Source organism: Giraffa tippelskirchi, chromosome 12 (assembly GCF_054371585.1).
Source record: "Giraffa tippelskirchi isolate mGirTip1 chromosome 12, T2T-mGirTip1v1.2.pri, whole genome shotgun sequence".
Lineage (NCBI taxonomy): Eukaryota > Metazoa > Chordata > Mammalia > Artiodactyla > Giraffidae > Giraffa > Giraffa tippelskirchi.
The window spans coordinates 49,075,845-49,089,231 of NC_137286.1; the positions used below are offsets into that span (position 1 = coordinate 49,075,845).

Here is a 13,387-nt window from a genome sequence, read left to right on the forward strand (position 1 = left end):
CAAAAACACCCACAAACAACTGGCAAATGAATGGGTGTGGTTGGATTTTTAAATAAAACTTTATTTACAAAAAAAACTTTATTTAAAAAAACTATTTATTTATTTACTGCTTTATTTACAAAAAAAAGCAGTTGGAGGACTGAATTTTGCCCTTGAGTCACAGTTTGCTGGCCTTTGCTTAAAAACCAGCAAAGTCTTTCAGTGTTGCAGGATCTGCCAAGTGGGATGAAGGAGGTGACTTGATACTTCCGAAGCCATATCTAAATCCTTGGCCATCTGTAAAGATGCCTATCACGTTGTGGGTGAGTTGCAAGTGGTCAGAAGCCTTTTGGATGGTGCTGCACCTGAGTCAAACAGTATGACTTTTATCTTTGACCCGTATACTTATTTGATGACAAAGGATACATTGAGGCCAACTCCTTCAGGTTTTAGAGAGTTCTCTTGTGTGATTTGGGGAGCTTACAGAGGAGCCTTTAAGACAGAAATTAAAGGATAGAATGTATTATATTCAAAGTCCAGTGACATTTACTTTTCTGACAGACCACATATCCAGTCAGCCAACTTGTCTCTTCACTTTTCCTAATGTGAAGTAGAACAAATATGACCTGTCAGGTCAGAGAGAGTGAGAAGAGAATGCCTGTTCCAGCAGTTACTTTTTTTGGTATGACCTTGGGCAAATCATTTTCTTCCTCTGAGCCTGAAAATAGACTTCTTTCCTTGGAAATCATGAAGCCAGTGGGTGCCTTGTAAAGTCAATGTGAAAATTTTAGTTGGTTGACGCATTGAAGAAGACTGTCATATCATTAAGTTTGCACAGTGAACACAGGACATCTTCCTATGCTGGAGAGAAGGAGGGACCATGTCTTCAGGAAAGGAGTCCACTACCTCCTTTCTGTGTACCACTGAGCTTCCCTTTGGGGCTGTAAGACGAGGAAGGAGATAGGCTGGTGACCAGTCTGATGACTGTGCTGGAGCATGGGTGGAGGGAGACAGTGCCTTTCAGACAAGAAAGATGACCTTCTACACTTCACGTTGAGGCCATGTCTCAAACAAGCAATTGCAGAATCACGTTCCCGAGTCCTGTTGCTGTTGCTGTTGGTCGCTGTTGCTGTTCAGTCGCTGAGTTGTGTCGACTCTTTGCAAGCCCATGGACTGCAGCACGCCAGGTCTCCCTGTCCTTCACTATCTCCCGGAGTTTGCTCAAACTCATGTCCATTGAGTTGATGATGCCATCCAACCATCTCGTACTCTGTCATCCCCTTCTCCTCCTGCCTTCAGTTTTCCCTAGCATCAGGGTCTTTTCCAATGAGTCAGCTCTTCCCATCAGGTGGCCAAAATATTGGAGCTTCAGCTTCAGCATCAGTCCTTTCAACGAATATTTCCAGAAAATGTTAACAAAGCCTTTATTTCAAAGATGAGCATCTCTGAGTATGCAAAAAACAAAAACAAAACAAAACCCTCCAGTCCCTATTCTAAAGCCTAGCAGACTTTATAAAAGATTGGCTGTCAGATATCACAACAGGGCTCCAGCGATCCTTCTTCTAAGCAACAATTTGTCCCCCCTCCACCCCTTATTTCTCCTTTTCACCACCCAGGGATCCAGGCCAGAGCAGTCAATGTGAATTGATGAGATGGCAATTAGAGCTGAGCCTTCCAACTGAGCCGCACTGCTAGAGCTGGGCCCTGCAGCCATCAGTACGGTGGAGACTACATTTCAAATTTTGATAGCCATCTTCTTCAGCTGCGGTTTAGCAGATGACTCTCAGTACCAGAACCCCAAACTGATAAATTGATTGCCCCTAGGTTGTGAAGTCTGCCATTTTTTTCCCCTCCTGTGTCAATTTTCTTGCTTTGAGGCAGGTGCTGGTCCACAGGTGGCCCTCTGATTAGGAACTTTCTGTGATGTGATGACATAGCACCATCCTGTCCCTTTTGGGACTTTCTCTCTACAGAACTAGCAAAACTACAAAATTACCTGCTCAAATACCTACGTACAGCTCTGTGTTAAGAACTGAAAGACAAGCGCTCATCCTGCTCAGAGGGCAAGAAAAAAGGATTCTGTTATATATAAACTCACCAGATCCATAACTAAGGGCTGTCCAATTAAAAAAAAAAAAATCATTGAATCCAGGGTTGGGGAAAAGTGCACTAATGTGAAGGTAATCAACATGAGAATCCCACTTGCTGTTTCTCCATTGAGGTAATATTCAGAAAACATTAAATTCTCCGTTTTAAACATTGTAAAGTATACAACACGAGAAACTAACACAACACTGTAAGTCAACTATGCTTCAAAAAATGTAAAACTGCCATACAATTCAGTGGCTTCTTAGGACATTCACAATGCTGTGCAAGCATTACCATCATCTAGTTCCAGAATATCACTCTAAAAAGAAATCTCATACTCATCAAGCTGCTGCTGTTAAGTCTCCTCAGTCGTGTCCGACTCTGTGCGACCCCATAGACGGCAACCCACCAGGCTCCACTGTCCCTGGGATTCTCCAGGCAAGAATACTGGAGTGGGTTGCCATTTCCTTCTCCAGTGCATGAAAGGGAAAAGTAAAAGTGAAGTTGCTCAGTCGTCTCCGACTCTTAGCGACCCCATGGACTGTGCCTACCAGGCTCCTCCATCCATGGGATTTTCCAGGCAAGAGTACTGGAGTGGGGTGCCATTGCCTTCCCATCAAGCAGTCACTTCCTATTCCCTTTTCCCTCAACAATCAACAATCTAATTTTTATCTCTATCAGTTCAGTTCAGTCACTCAGTCATGTCTGACTCTTTGCAACCCCGTGAATCGCAGCATGCCAGGCCTCTCTGTCCATCACCAACTCCCAGAGTCTACCCAAACCCATGTCCATCGAGTCGGTGATGCCATCCAACCATCTCATCCTCTGTCGTCCCCTTCTCCTCCTGCCCCCAATCCTTCCCAGCATTAGGGTCTTTTCCAATGAGTCACTCTTCGCGTGAGGTGGCCAAAGTATTGGAGTTTAAGCTTCAACATCAGTCCTTCCAATGAACACCCAGGACTGATCTCCTTTAGGATGGACTGGTTGGATCTCCTTGCAGTTCAAGGGACTCTCAAGAGTCATCTCCAACACCACAGTTCAAAAGCATCAATTCTTTGGCACTCAGCTTTCTTCACAGTCCGACTCTCACATCCATACATGACTACTGGAAAAACAATAGCCTTGACTAAACAGACCTTTGTTTACAAAGTAATGTCTCTGCTTTTTAATATGCTATCTAGGTTGGTCATAACTTTCCTTCCAAGGAGTAAGTGTATTTTAATTTCATGGCTGCAATCACCATCTGCAGTGATTTTGGAATCCCCAGAAATAGTCTGACACTGTTTCCACTGTTTCCCCATCTATTTGCCATGAAGTGATGGGATCGGATGGCATGATCTTAGTTTTCTGAATGTTGAGGTTTAAGCCAACTGTTTCACTCTGGTATTTCACTTTTTGCCTATTCTGAGCATTTCCTGAAAATGCAATTATATGATATGTGGTCTTTGTGAATGACTGCTTTCACTTGACATAAATGTTTCAAAGATTTGCTCATGTTGTAACACGTACCAGTCCCTTATTCCTCTTCATATGCATGCATGCTCAGTCCCTCAGTCGTGTTTGACTTTTTGCAACCCTATGGACTGTAGCCCACCAGGCTCCTCTGTCCAAGGGATTTCCCAGGCAAGAATATTGGAGTGGGTTGCCATTTCCTACTCCAGAGGAATCTTCCCAACCAAGTGATTCAATCCCTATTTCCTGCATTGTCAGGAGGATTCGTAACCACTGAGCCATCTGGTAAGACTATTTCTCTTTTTGACTGACTAATACCCCATTGTATGGATATACTATGTGTTTTCCATCATATGGATATACTGTGTGATGATTTTCTGTTATTAGTTAATGGATAATTAGGATGATTTCACTGTTTTGCTACTGCAAATAGTATTGATATGAACATTCATGTGCATGTTTTTGTTTGGACACATGTTTTTAATTCTTTAGGTATATGTCTGCTATAATTTCTATGCCATATGGTGATATTATGTTAACTGTCTGAAGAGCCAGCAAACTTCCTTCTACACAAACACACACACACACACACACACACACACACACACACATATATATATATATTAGAGCTGAGTAGATAAATTAGAAAAAGAGAAATATATTCATGTCTTTTATCATTTTTAAAAAATTGGGTTGTGTGTCTTTTTGTTGCTGAGTTGTTACATATTCTGGTTACTAGACCATTATCAGATATATGATAGGCAAATATTTTCTCCCATTTCTTTCCTGATGGTATCTTTTAAAACACAAAGTCTTTTTAATTTTTATGAAGTCTAATTTGTCTGTTTTTTTTTTTCCTTTTGTCACTTGGGCTTTTGGTGCCATGTTAAAGAAACTATTATCAAACTAAGATTTTGAAGATTGACACCTATGTATTCTTCTAAGATTTTTAAAATTTTAACTCTTACATTTAGATATAAAGTTCATTTTGTATTAATTTTTGTATATGATGTGAGGTGGGGACCAAAGTTCATTCTTTTTCATGTGAATATAAGCCTATATATAGATATACCCATATATAGGTATAGATACATATCCATATAGATGTCATATATATATAGATTTCTCATAAGTATATATCATATATAGATATATATCCACATATCTAACTGAATCACTTCATTGTATACCAGAAACTAACACGACATTGTAAATCAACTATACTTCAATTTAAAAAAGAAAAAAGAACACAAGTTAGCATTTACTGAGTACCAGCTATGGGTGAGATGTTTAACATGAATTACTTACTTTAACTTTTGAAATAACCTTATGAATTAAAAGCATCCCTAAGCACCAAATGTGGAAAATTAGGAAGTTTACCCCAAATCATACAAATAATCAATAGAGGATTGAGATTCATATGCTAACCTACTCAGAAATGTTAGCTTCAGCCTCAGTAGTTTACTAACCAGGCAATCCAGTCACAAGGCAGCTGATTGGAGGGGTTCATCCTTAGCAGAAGTTCATGTTGGGTTCATGTATTTTCCAGACGAGGGTGTGATCTAAATCTAAGGGCTGGGTCTTTACATATTTCCAAATTTTCCTTATATTCCAGGACTACCTCTCTCTTGAAGATTACTGACGATCTGAAAATTCTGATGGAGACTTCAACAGAAGACAACATCAAGAGGTAGCTCTTCTTCTTGTTACCTTTTAACATGGATTGTTTAATTATTTTGTCTACAGATTTTGAATTTTACTTATTTTTTTTTCACTATTTTTTAAGCATTTGGAACTTATTACAACTCTTTCATGAAATTGCTTCCTGTGGGTTACAGAAATCATAGTATGCTGTGGGAGCTGTGACCACATGGAATAGATATACGTTTCTTGAATACTCACTGAATTAAATTGGAAGCATGTTGGATTTCTACAGCAGGAGAGACTTTTAGCTGTTTAAGATTAAGAGGAAGAAATCATGAAAGTGAATTGATAAATCCCTAGGTTCTGTCATCTATTTCTTGCTGCCCTGTCCCCATTGGCATTCCAATGAAAACCATTTGTTAAAGCTATACAATGAAAATAACAGGATCAAAAAAAAAATGAGGCCAAGTAGTCATCTTTTATGACTTAATGGTCTAGAAAAAAGGCAAGTTTGCCCCACAGCACTAGCTTGCAGACCCTCCAGTTGTCCACCAAGTGCTGAGAAAAATTGAGAGAGCAGAGGCTGAAGGAATGTAGAGATTAACAAACATTTGCACGAAATACAACACTCTCAATCTCTCTCTCTGGGGGAGTGGCTCCTTTTATCCTCGGCTGGTGAAATTCATACACCCTGTGATCTCCTTTCCTAGGTTGACAGTGTTACCCAGATGCCTCGATGGGATAACATCTATAGCATCTTTCTTCTAGAGAAACAGTGTCACTTGCCCCCCACTGAAGCTTCTTTGAGCCTTGTGATTACAAAATAATTGCCAAGTACAAAATGAAGGTTCTTGGCTTTCTCCAGAATGTTTTGCATTCCCTAGGAATGCTTATTCTTCAGTAATAATAGGGCATCAGTATGTACTGAAAATAATAACAATAAAAACATCCGTATTTTTAACTCACGTCTAACCTTAAGAAATCAGATATAAGATGAAGTGAAAATAGTGAAAATCAGGAATGGTTCTGATTAAAACGTGTGGTATCTCCGAGTCTCCCGGTGACTATTTTTATGAGCAGAGACTATTTAAGTGATTGGAATCATTTAAGCAGAACTAAGAGCCATGCAAATAGATTTGAGAAGACTTTGCAGAGCTACCTCCAGGGAAGGATGAGCTCTCTGACGTGCCCTTTTATCAAACAGCATTTACTTGGTCAAGTGAATATTTCTATTCTTTAAAAAAAAAGAGGAGGGTGTCCCTAAGTTTTACACAAACTGCTAAAACTTGCATATGTTTTAAAAGTATGCCCTTCAGTGAGTGATGCTGAGAGCTACTGAAATGGGCACTGTGGAAATTTAGGTGGTAGTGGCTGGATTCGTTTTACAGAGACCTGGATCACTGGCCAGGGGGTCTGATTTAAAGGCTAATTGCTTGGACTCCACTAGCTTTCTGAGAGGATGGAGTCAGGTCCATTTGTATTCAGATGTCGAACCCAAACAATGGGATCATTTATATACCCTCATGACATATTTGGCTACAAAACTTTCAGCAACCCAGAAGCAATGGGAAAGTTCAAAGTAGAAGCTTTGGTGATGGGAAATTGACTGAAACTTGCCTTAGATGACCCCAACCTCACCCTCTCACCTCTAGTTAAAAATCACAATCTGGGACTTCCTCGGTGATACAGTGGGTAAAAATCGACCTGCCAGTGCAGGGGACACAGATTCCATCCCTGGTCCAGGAAGATTCCACAGGCTGTGGAGCAACTAAGCCCCTGCACCACATCTACTGAACCAGCATGCTGCAAATACTGAAGCACATGTGCCCAGAGCCTGTGGCAGAGAAGCCCAGAGAAGCCACGGCAGTGATAAGCCTGTGCAACACAAAGACGAGCAGCCCCCACTCGCCCCAACTAGAGAAAGCCCGCACACAGCAACAAAGAACAGTGCAACCAAAAATAAACTTAATGAATCAATTAAAAATGCTTTTAAAAAACATCATAGTCAGAGTTCTATTACGTTCACATCTCTGGGAAAAATATCCCTTTACTGGATCATCTGCTGGTTTTTGCCTAAAGATGGAGCCTATACTAGTTCTAGGATGCTAGGTTAGGAGACACAAGTATGTCAGCAATTGGGCTTATCCTGGATCTAGGAAGAGCTGCATGCAGCGGCCCACTGGACCTTGTGTCTGACTCTCCGATGGCACAGGTTAATAGATTTAGATGCTGAAACTTGGACTTGCACAGCATATTTACTCTCCTAATCCCTGTTCATGTTATGTCATGTGGCCAGAATGCCATTTAACTTATTCTCCATCCTTCCAGACTTTGCCTTATGTGACCTCTTCAGCAAAACTTGACATCAACCCCAAAGTCCCCTGCCTGTCAGCAGATTCCACTGCTCCTTTTTCTGTGATTTCTGTTTATTTGTGAACCCCAAGCTCATTCTTGCCTTGCAGACTTGCACTTTCTCTACTCCTGCTCCTGCCATATTTCATGTGGCTAACTCCTGCTCATCTCACTATGATCTAAAGAATGCATCCATGAAATAAAAAGACTCTTGCACCTTGGAAGGAAAGCTATGACAAATCTAGACAGCATATTAAAAAGCAAAGACATCACTTTGCCGACAAAGGTCTGTATAGTCAAAGCTATGGTTTTTCTAGTAGTCATGTACGGATGTGAGAGTTGGACCATAGAGAAGACTGAACACAGAAAAATTGATGCTTTCTTTTTTAATTTTTTTAAATTAATGTATTTATTTTAGTTGGAGGCTAATTACTTTATAATATTGTAGTAGTGGTTTTTGCCATACATTGTCATGAATCAGCCATGGGTTTACATGTGTTCCCCATCCTGAACACCCCTCCCACCTCCCTCCCCATCCCATCCCTCTGGGTCATCTCATTGAAGTTCTGGAGAAGACTCTTGAAAGTCCCTTAGACTGCAAAGAGATGAAACCACTCAACCCTAAAGGAAATCAATCCTGAATAATATTCATTGGAAGGACTGATGCTAAAGCTGAAGCTCCAACACTTTGGCCACCTGATGCAAAGAGCCAACTTATTGGAAAATATTCTGATGCTGGGAAAGACTGAAGGCAAAAAGAGAAGAGGGTAGCAAAGGATGGGATGGTTGGATGACATCACCACCTCAATGGACATGAATTCGAACAAATTCCAGGATAGAGTGATGAATAGGGAAGTCTGGAGTGCTGCAGTCCATGGGGTCACAAAGAATTGGACACAACTGAGTGACTGAACAACAACAAAACTCCTGATCATCACATACCTCTCAACTCAAATGTTTGCTCCTCAGAAAGGCCTCCTCTGGCCACACCAGATACAGCAGACCCATGCTTCAAAACTTTTCATCATGTTATCAAATTTGTCTAGCATGATATGTATCATTGCCTGAATTTCTTGCTTATGAACTTATTTAATGATGACTTATTTATGGGGTTGATTTGTTCATTTATATGTGGATTGCTAATTGATCATCTCACGTCTTTAACAAATACATGTTTTATGAGTTCTTGCCTCCCTTGTTTCACAGCTGCATCCTAGTCCCCAGAGTAGATGCTCCATAAATATTCCACCAATGAGTGAAGAAATCATTGGCTCCTGTCCTTAGCTCTGTGAGTCTCTTGTCACATTGTTATTTAAAGGCTTCCTTAGATGTGGGTCTCTCTGACAACATGGAGGGTTCCTGAAGATCAAGTTCTCTATCATTGTCACACATTGTATTAATACATATGATAATGGTGTGCAGCGTAGCACATATTATGAGTTCATTAAGTGTTTGTTGGATAAGAGACAACTGAGAGAGTAGCCTGGAAACATATACATCACCATATGTAAAATAGATAGCCAGTAGGAATTTGCTGTATGATGCAGGGAGCTCAAATTAGGTACTCTGTGACAACCTAGAAGGGTGGGATGGGGTGGGAGGTGGGAGGGAGGTGCAAGAGGGAGGGGCCATATGTATACCTATGGCTAATTTATGTTGATGTGGGCACAAACCAACACAATATTGTAAAGCAATTATCTTCAAATTAAAAATAAATTATTTTTTTAAAATTCCCACAAAAAATAACAACTGAGTTATTTATTCTTTCCCCAATTCATACGTGGCTCTCTGATGACAAAGCTACTTGTGACCACAGAAAGAGACACACACACACACAAAATCCAGGTTCTCTCAAAATCTCAGCCTCACATGAGGGTCAGGTAGAGCCACTGGCTCAGACTCCATAACTTCTGAATCCTGACTCTTCCTCCTGGCTTCAGTAACTTATTCCCACAATGACTTCTTTCCAAAGATGTGATGTATGCTCCCCTTTCCCTCTACTTGACCTTTTACTTTCAAAAAGGTAACCCCACTCAAAATATATCCCACAGTTCAGGGGGATTTTCAATACAGTTATATATCAATAAGTTAGTGTCCAAATTATGTAAACACTTCTTGAAAGCAACATTTTAAAAAAGAAACTAAGTATAAAATACAGATAGGAAGTTCTTGGAGGAGAAAACCAGAGTGGTCCAATCTCAATATGGAATTAAGAAAATGCAAACTAAAACCATCATAAGTTAACATCAATCAAATATTCAATGGACAGAAATGAAAAAGACAGGCAATATTAAGTATCGACAAAGAGGAGGCACATTGGGAACTCTCATACTGCTGTTGGGTGTGAAAATGGGTGTAACTAGCAAGTCATCATAATCACTATGACCCTTAAAATCTGCAGATTTCTGTACACTGTCCTAGAGCTTTCATATGTGTTTTTGTTTCGTGTTTTGGAAAGAACAGCATTTTAGGTAACATTTATCGAGCGCTTGAGTACTGTTTTTTTCATGTATGCATTGATTCATTTAACCAATATTTTGTAATGAATTAATGCATACATAAAAAAGCAGTATTTTGTAATAACTATAAATGGAAAGTAACCTTTTAAAAGTATATGTATGTGTGTGTGTGTGTATATATATCTGCAGGTGCCCTAGTGGTAAATAACCTTCCTACCAATGTATGCAGATGTAAGAGACTCAGGTTCAATCCCTGGGTCTGGAAGATCCCCTGGAGGAGTGCATGACAACCCACTCCAGCATTCTTGCCTGGAGAACCCCATGGACAGAAGAGCCTGTCAGGCTGCAGTCCATAGGGTTGCAAAGAGTTGGACACAACAGAAACAACTTAGCATGCATGCACATATATATATATTTTTATTAAAAAACTTATTGGCATTATAAGCAAGACAAGACATAATAGTGTCATGGCTCTGTTCATATCCAACCTGAGTTCCAGTCTCAACTCTCCTAGCTATTACTACTTAATATTTGAATTTTGCAAAGTTTACCAAACCTCTCTATGCATCACCTCTCTTTACTCTGTAAAGTGAAGGTAATGGTAATATCCATCTAACTCACAGGCTTACTGTAAAATTTAAATGAATTAATGTCCTAGAGCTTTTGAATCAGTAAGATTCCTAGGGGATTCTGCTGGGCAGCCTGACAAACACTGACCTGGATGATACTTCTTCCTAATCCATTCCATCTCTCACCCAACTGCCCAGTTCCCTTGCTAAGAGTAGCCTGTGTCTGCTTCTCTGCAGCCAGGCCCTGGCTATCCTCCTCTGTGGGCCTCAGGAATGCAAAAGGGCTGCTAGTGCCCCTTATTCATCTACTCCTTTCCTAAGAATAAGGTGAAAAAACTGATTCTTCCACCCAGAATAACCAATTCCTCTCTACTGTGGGGCTTTGCCTGAAAAACCATACCAAATCTCTTAATGTAAGACAATGACATATTACTATTACTTGTGAGACTGGGAGTTAAAAAGGTACTTGGGAAACTAAGAAAAATTCATATGTATTAGATGACATTGACTAATACATTGAGTATGTATTAGTCAATGGAAACATCCTAGGTTAAACCTCTTCTTTTTTTAAAAAAATAAAGTGGTTTGTAGTGAGTCTCCCCTTTATTTTTATTTATTTACTTGTGATTCACCCAGGAGGCATGTGGGATATTTGTTCCATGACTAGGGATCAAACTCACGTCCCATGCAGTGGAAGGGTAGAGTCATAACCACGGGACCATCAGGGAAGTCCCTTTAAGCTACTTCTTTTTTTTAAATTAATTAATTTATTTTAATTGGAGGCTAATCCTAAACAAAATCTCTAAGGGTAGAACCTGGGCTTCTGCATTTGCAACAAACTTCCCAGGGATTTTTATTCACAGTAAGATTTGAAAACCACTGGGGCAGTGAATATACTCTGGCAGGCTGAAATAAACGTTAGCTATTATTTCTGGAATTTGCATAACCACATCTCCTATTTGCAGTCAACCCGTTCACAAAGCAAATTAACTTTCTGGCTATATTTTTTCCTGAATTCCATCAGTGGGTTGCTTCTGTGGGAAATAGTACTCTCTTTGCTCCAACATTATTAATATCATTATTAATATTTAACATGGCATGTAGGAGCTTATAATGTGCCTTCTCCATCCCAAACATTTTATATAAGTTATCTCACTAAAAATTAACAACATCCCTTTATGGAAAGTAGTAGTGTTATTCACAAGTTACAGATGGAGAACTGAGGTTAAGAGGTAGTTAAAGGCTCACAGCAAGTAAAGGCTGAGTTAGAGGTTTAAACACATGCTACTCAACCGCAAAATCTATATTCTCATCTCTAGTCCAACACTGCCCTTGCCCCAAATCAGAAGTCTAACTTTCTTAGTGAATGTGTCAGAACCCCATAGAACCTCACAGTGGCTCTTCTCATATAATTTTTTCAGCCTTAAGAAAAAGCCTCGGAGAAGGCAATGGCACCCCACTCCAGTACTCTTGCCTGGAAAATCCCATGGACGGAGGAGCCTGGCAGGCTGCAGGCCATGGGGTCTCTAGGAGTTGGACACGACTGAGCGACTTCGCTTTCACTTTTCACTTTCATGCATTGGAGAGGGAAATGGTAACCCACTCCAGTGTTCTTGCCTGGAGAATCCCAGGGACGGGGAAGCCTGGTGGGCTGCCGTCTATGGGGTCGCACAGAGTCGGACACGACTGAAGCGACTTAGCAGCAGCAGCAGCAGCTATGTATATCAACGATTTGCTCCATTGAAGGGGTATACCACAATTTTTACCCCCCAGCTTTTAGAATTACAAATAAAGTTGTTATGAACATTTGAAAAAAAGAAAAAGCCTTAATGAGGTATAATGAACAAATAAAAATTGTATATATGAAGGTATACAAGGTGATTTTTTCAGTTTTTTAAAAATGTATTTTTAACTGAAAGATAGGGTATTTGAGATGGACATTTACACACTGCTGTATTTAACATGTGTAACCAACAAGGACCTACGGTATAGCACATGGAAATCTGCTCAATGTTATGTGGCAGCTTGGATGAGAGGGGAGTTCGGGAGAGAATGGATATTGTATACCTATGGCTGAGTCTCTTTGCTGCCCACCTGAAACTATCACAACCTTGTTAATCAGCTATAAGTCAACATAAAATAAAATGTTCAAAAACATAAATAAATGTTTTTTTCAAAAGCCTAAAAGTCCCAGAGATGCTAAGAAAGCTGTTGGCAGGGAGTCTTCAACCTTGGAGACAGGACTAGGCTTCCATGGATGAAGACTCCATTACTCACAAGAATGAAACACTCTGTTCACATGCTGCAAAGGAAAGAGAGACTATTCTAACTCCAAAAGGGAAAGAGAAGGTAAAAATAAATTGAGACCTTTGTTTCAAATGATGGAATTTATGTCCAGAGAACTCCAGACGTTAGAAAATCTCATAGTAGCTGACTGACATGCACATAAAGTAGGTGCACACCTTTCAAGATGATGAGAAAGAAAACAGAACAGAGGACCAAAACTTTGTCAGCAGACTCATGGTATGAGAGTGTGCATCCAACCAAATGGATCCAGAAGGGAAGGGAGCAATGAGGACATGGTTGGGGGGGAGTGTTATAGCAATTAAAATAATTTCATTCAGAGGAAAATTTCCTTAAAACAACTGGAAAGCATAAGCAATTTGGAAGGACTAAAGCAATTTCATGGATGTACATTCCCCCGAGATCCAGCTGTTTTTCTCAGCTTTTAACTAATTATGCATGCCACTGGAGAGACAAAGCATCACTTATGAAACAAACAAGCAAAAAGTGGCCAAAGAGTTGGTTACTGCAAGTTGAAACCAATTTCACTTCAATGAAAAA

At 40.0% G+C, this 13,387-nt stretch overlaps 1 protein-coding gene and 1 long non-coding RNA gene across 2 annotated transcripts in view; both read right to left on the reverse strand.

Annotated features, from left to right (window-relative positions):
- Positions 1-13,387, reverse strand: part of AGBL1 (AGBL carboxypeptidase 1) — an 867,141-nt gene that overhangs the window by 114,475 nt on the left and 739,279 nt on the right. The window lies entirely within an intron of this gene.
- Positions 5,267-11,504, reverse strand: LOC145529787 (uncharacterized). The gene is made up of 2 exons (XR_014071347.1): positions 9,253-11,504; positions 5,267-8,039 (listed from the first exon to the last, which is right to left on the reverse strand). It is a non-coding gene; the product is annotated as an uncharacterized LOC145529787 (long non-coding RNA).